The sequence below is a fragment of the Molossus molossus genome, unplaced genomic scaffold, assembly GCF_014108415.1.
Source record: "Molossus molossus isolate mMolMol1 unplaced genomic scaffold, mMolMol1.p scaffold_m16_p_13, whole genome shotgun sequence".
Classification (NCBI taxonomy): domain Eukaryota; kingdom Metazoa; phylum Chordata; class Mammalia; order Chiroptera; family Molossidae; genus Molossus; species Molossus molossus.
Window position 1 is genome coordinate 29,676,083 of NW_023425348.1, and position 5,531 is coordinate 29,681,613.

General features: G+C 35.7%; 1 non-coding gene across 1 annotated transcript; it reads left to right on the forward strand.

Moving 5' to 3' along the window:
* Nucleotides 1-5,028: 5,028 nt before the first annotated feature.
* LOC118629130 lies at nt 5,029-5,131 on the forward strand. Its single transcript, XR_004959376.1, has one exon. It is a non-coding gene; the product is annotated as a U6 spliceosomal RNA (small nuclear RNA).
* The last annotated feature ends 400 nt before the right edge of the window (nt 5,132-5,531 follow it).

The following is a 5,531-nucleotide window of genomic DNA, read 5'->3' on the forward strand; positions in this document are numbered from 1 at the left end:
TCCAATAGGCACTTGAGCTCTTCGAGATCTTGGCTATTGCAAACAATGCAGCTACGAACATAGGGATACTTTTATTCTTTCTAATTGGTGTTTTAGGATTCTTAGGATGTATTCCCAGAAGTGGGATCACTGGGTCAAAAAGCAGTCCCATTTTTAATTTTTTTGGGGGAAACTCCATACTGTTTTCAACAGTGGCTGCACCAGTCTGCGTTTCCACCAGCAGTGTACTAGGGTTTCCTTTTTCTTCACATCTTTTCTAGCCCTTGTTGTTGGTTGGCTGATTGATGGTAGCCATTCTGTCAGGTGTGAGGTAATAGATCATTGTGGATTTAATTTGCATTTCTCTGATGATTAGTAACATTGAACATTTTTTAAAATATGTCCGTTGGCCATCTTTATGTCCTTTTTGGAGAAATGTCTATTCAGGTCTTTTGCCCATTTTTAAATTGTATTGTTTGTCTTCCTGGTGTTAAGTTGTACAAATTCTTTATATATTTTGGAAATTAACCTCTTTTTAGATGTATCATTGGTGAATATGTTCTCCCACACAATGGGTTTTCTTTTAATTTTGTTGATGGTTTCCTTTGCTGTGCAGAAGGTTTTTAGTTTGATGTACAGTAGTCCTGTTTGTTTATTTTTACCTTTGTTTCTCTTGCCTAGGAGATATATTAGCAAAAGTATTGCTATGAGAACTGTCTGAGATTGCTATCTCCTATAATTTTCTTTCTGTTTGGGGGACTTATGTTAATATTTATTTTAGTATAAGTCTGCCAATGATGGATTTTCTTTCAGCTTGTATATACATATAAAAGTTTTACTTTTAAGCTTGCTTTTAGTATTTTTTCTGGTTTTAAGTAATTTGGCTCTGATATGCTTTTCTGTATTTTTCCTTATATTTTCTTGTACTTTGGGTTGTTTGAACTTAAATCTGAGGGTTTTAATTTTCACAAAATTTGAAAATGTTCCAGCTATTATTTTTTTTTTTATATTTTCTATCCCCCTGGCCAGTGTGGCTCAATGGTTGAGCATTGACCCATGTACCAAGAGGCTGCTGGTTTGATTCTTGGTCAGGGTACAGGCCCAGGTTATGGGTCAAATCCTCAGTGGGGGACATGCAGAAGGTGGCCAATTGATGTTCTCTCTCATCAGTGTTTCTATCTCTCTCTTCCTCTCCCTTCCTCTCTCTCTAGAATCAATTCAAAAAATTATATATTATGGTAGAAGAAAATGTGTAGGTCAGAGAGAAAATAAAATCTACAGAAATTAAATCAGTGGCCTTGGTAAAGTATTGGGCGGGAGGGAGAGAAAGAAGAAATAGTCTGGGAGAGACGGGATTTACTACGAGGGAGGCCCTTCAGCCACTGAGGGATGGAAACAATTTGCAGGGGAGAGAAAAGTGACTGTAAAGAGGAGTTGCTAGTTGCTAGATGTTATGAACTGAATTGCCTTTAATTTTTCTGAAGAATTCAAATGGAGATTATAATTATTTTATGAGCTTTGAAATGTGGAATAATCTTCCTTAAATGTTATCTCATGTTGATTCTAGAAAAAAGCAGGGCTTTAGGTTATATAAAGACTGCTTAAACATTGCCATCATTCTTACCCAGTAAGGTATGCATTTTATTTTTGTTTTGTAGATGAGGGAACTAAAAGCCAAGAATTGTATGAACTTGTCCAAATTATAAGTGATGGAACTAGAGTTCAAGTTAGCCTGTTTCAAAAGTCAGTGCTTTTCCTAGGCCTGGTGGCTCAGTTAGCTGGAGCATCATCCAGTGCATCAAAGGGTCATGGGTTTGATTCCAGTCAGGGCACATACCTAGGTTGTGGGTTTCAATACCTGGTCATGGCACATACTGGAAGTATCGATTAATGTTTCTCACAATGTTTCACTCTCTTCCTCTCTCTAAAATCAATAAAAACAGTCTTTGATGAGCAGTTGGGAAAAAGCAAGTCAATACTTTTGCAGAAAACAATCTAACTTATTTATAATGTATGGGGCGCACATTATAATGCATAACCTTTCATCTAAGTATGTTTTAGAGGATTCTGTAGGCCAGAGAATTTCCTACGTGACTCCTAAGGATCTCAAAGCATTTTGTTTGTTTATAGTTTAAAGTGTTAGGTGATGAGTCATTCTTTTTATGAAAGAGAATATGAAGTGGGCTAGCTAACTGTAGCTAATGTGCCAAATCCAGTATAACAAATGCTTTCGTAAATAAAGTTTTATTGAAAAACTTGCCTATTTGTTTTCTAATAGTCTCTGGCTGTTTTCAGTATACAATGGCAAGGATGAGTAATTGTGGCCAATACCCAATGGCCTGTAAACCTAAAGAATTACTGTCTTTCCCTTTACAGTAAAAGTCTCCAACTTTTTAATGGAGGATCCTAATTCTGTAAGGTCTTAGTGGTGCTCAAATGCAGGCTTCAGATATGTGCTGATTTTTGAGTCTGGGGGATTAGTTAGCTAACTTTCTTTCTGCTACATCTTGAGGAATAAAAATTCTTAGCAACCCTGCCCCAGTGACAGCAGGAAATTCCCTCCAGCTTTTGCCTGGAGGAAGTGCTCCTCAGCCAACTGGCAGGTACCACCCACTCTGCTTTGTCTCACTGAGAAAGGCTAAGAAACAGAGGCCTGAGAGTCACTGTTACTGTTATTATCACAGTTTCTAGTATATTCTGTACTGAATAAACTAACTTCAAGAGTGGCAATTCTATGTTTGTCCACATGTTTTGAACTAGATTTTTAATATCTGAAGTAAAAGCAAGGACTAGAATTACTAATCACTCTATGTTGAACTGTTGAATATAGACCTCCTCCTCTAGATAACTCATTCTTGTAAATAAAGCATTTGTATGTAGAGTAAAATAAAAATTTCTATTGTTATTTTTGACATTTTACAAAATAATATAGAATGACTCATTTTTTTGTTTTGTTTTTATATATGTCACTGTAAGATTGAGATTTTGGGAAAGAGGATTATGCCCTTTATTTTTAAATGAATTTTTGACTTAAAAAAAGTTACAAGGTTGTAAAGAATTCTTGTATTCCTTCACTCAGCTTTTCTTAAAATGAAGATCTTATACAGTCATTATACAATTAACAAAATCAGGAAATAACACCTGTATAATTTATTCTAATTTCACACGTTTTCCTAGTCAGAATCTCTGTTTGTTGTTGTTGTTGTTGTTTGTTTTCCCTTCAGGATTCCCTCTTGCACAAATCTCCTCCAATCTACGCAGTTCCTTAGGCTTCCCATGTCTTCCATGACCTTGACAGTTTTGAAAAGTGGTGGTCAGTTATTTTGACATAGATGTATTTGTTTTATTTTGTAAGTGGCAGAGTGAAATGATGGAAACCTGATGACCCTCCCACTGGGAAAAGAAATAACCTGCAGGTCTTGGGTGAGCTCTAAGAGCAAATGACTAGGATCATAAGTCCACTGGCTATGTCTGGCGGCTCTTCCCCAGAGTGGGTCAGGATGGAAAGAGTTTGGAAAGCTGACAGACTTCCTAATATTACTTCCTAATATTTACAGTCTCCAGAATATTCAGAGAGCAAATAAGAAACATAGTTATTTTCTGCATATGAATTCAACAACTCAGTATTGATCTGAATAAAAATGAATAATAGTCTCCTAAGATTGAAATATAGTAATTAATTTGGCCAGAAAAACAGTTCATTCATTTCAAAAGTCATTTGAAAATGCATATGAAGATAATCTTGCTTTTATATTCAGAGAATGACCCATACTGTTAGATTTATTACTCTCCCCCAAAATGGGAGTTTAAAGTTATTTAAACCACTATCTTTTAAGAAGACTGAGATTTTAAAAATGGCAATACTGATGAAGTGTTAAAGATTTCCTCAAAGCACCATAATCATATTTCTATTGAGATGGGAAATGATTACCTATTATCAAAAAAGAAAGAATAGCCATAAAATTAAAAACCCAGCATATCAATAGGAAAAATACTATTTTATAAAAACCAGGCTATTGGGAAAATATTTTCAAGGATTTTTCCCCTTGATTTAGTATAGTAAATCATTATCCCCTTGTTCACTATTTTAAAAAAGCCTAACCAAAAAGGTTTTAATCTCATTCAACATAAAATAAATTATTGTCTAAGGAAGCCTGTTTGCCTAGTAACAAACAGCTTTGCATTTTGTGTAATTAATCTTAACCTGTCAAGTGGCCAAATCCATTCATCAGCCATCCTCCTGCTGGAGAATTTGATTTTTAGATGGAGAGAAACAAGAGGACGATGCCACATCTGCCTTTTTTGTTCACATTGCAGTTGTCTGAAGAGAGACATGAGGCAAGGAAAGCATAACAGAAGAGTATCTTAAAAATATATATATATATATTATCCCTTCCTCCTTTCTGCTGTTCACCGATAGTAAACACATATTGTTTAAAACTGCAGCCCCAGGCAACTGAGAGACAGGAACTTTCCCTGCTCCTGTGGAGGCTCTAGTCTGCCCCAAAATGCAGACTTTAATTAGATGTGATACAATCTAAAAAGGAGGAACATAGAAAGCTAAAGGAGCACACACTGAAATGTAAGGAAAACTGGAGATTTCATCTCAAAGGTGAAATAGGCGAAGGAATTGGGAATGTGGCCAGAGGACTAGGCAAATGGAGCACTGAGTTTATGTGTGTGTGTGTTTGTAGAACAACATTTACTTCTCACCGATATTTAATTCTGAAGTCAAATGTCCCAGTGCCATGTTATCACACTTTAAATGAAATATGATAAAATATTAGGACACTAACATGTCTTTAGTGACAGGAGCAGAACAGAATAAAATTAAAAGTAATACAAAAAAAGGTCCTAAAACTTTACTGAGGTGAGAAATCGAAAAGATTAATGGTGTGGGGGGAAAAAAGTGCAAGATGTCTTTAAAACGATGTTAAAATCAAATGTATTATTGTGATTTAAAGGGTTTAAAGTGTTAGGAATTATTTTTTTTTAAGGAGTCATTCAGAAAATAATTTTAAAAATAACCATGTCAAAGCAGAAGGAAATGCGCTCACTTCAGTAGCACGTACACTGAACCTGGAATGATGCAGAGATTAGCATGACCCCGTGCAAGGATGACATGCAAATTCATGACACATTCTATAGTGAATCAATCAGTTAATTAATTAGATTAGATTAGGTAGAAGGAAACCCTTAATAGATATGATTGTGTAAAACGAATCCACTAATCACTAATTATCTTATGAGAAAAATCTAAAGTACAGAAAAAAAATTTTCTCTTTAGATCAGCATGTCATTTTTCTTTTTAAAACATTTTTCTTTCATTGAAATTTTAGAGAAAGAGAAAGGGAGAGAGAGATAGAAACATTGATGTGAGAGAGAAACATCAATACACTGCCTTCTGCACGCCTCCTACTGGGGATGGAGCCTGCAACCGGGGCATGTGCCCTGACTGGGAATCAAACTGGGACCTCTCAGTTCAAGGGGTGATGTTCAGTCCACTGAGCCACACCGGCCAGGCATAGATCAGCATGTCATTTTAGAATCTG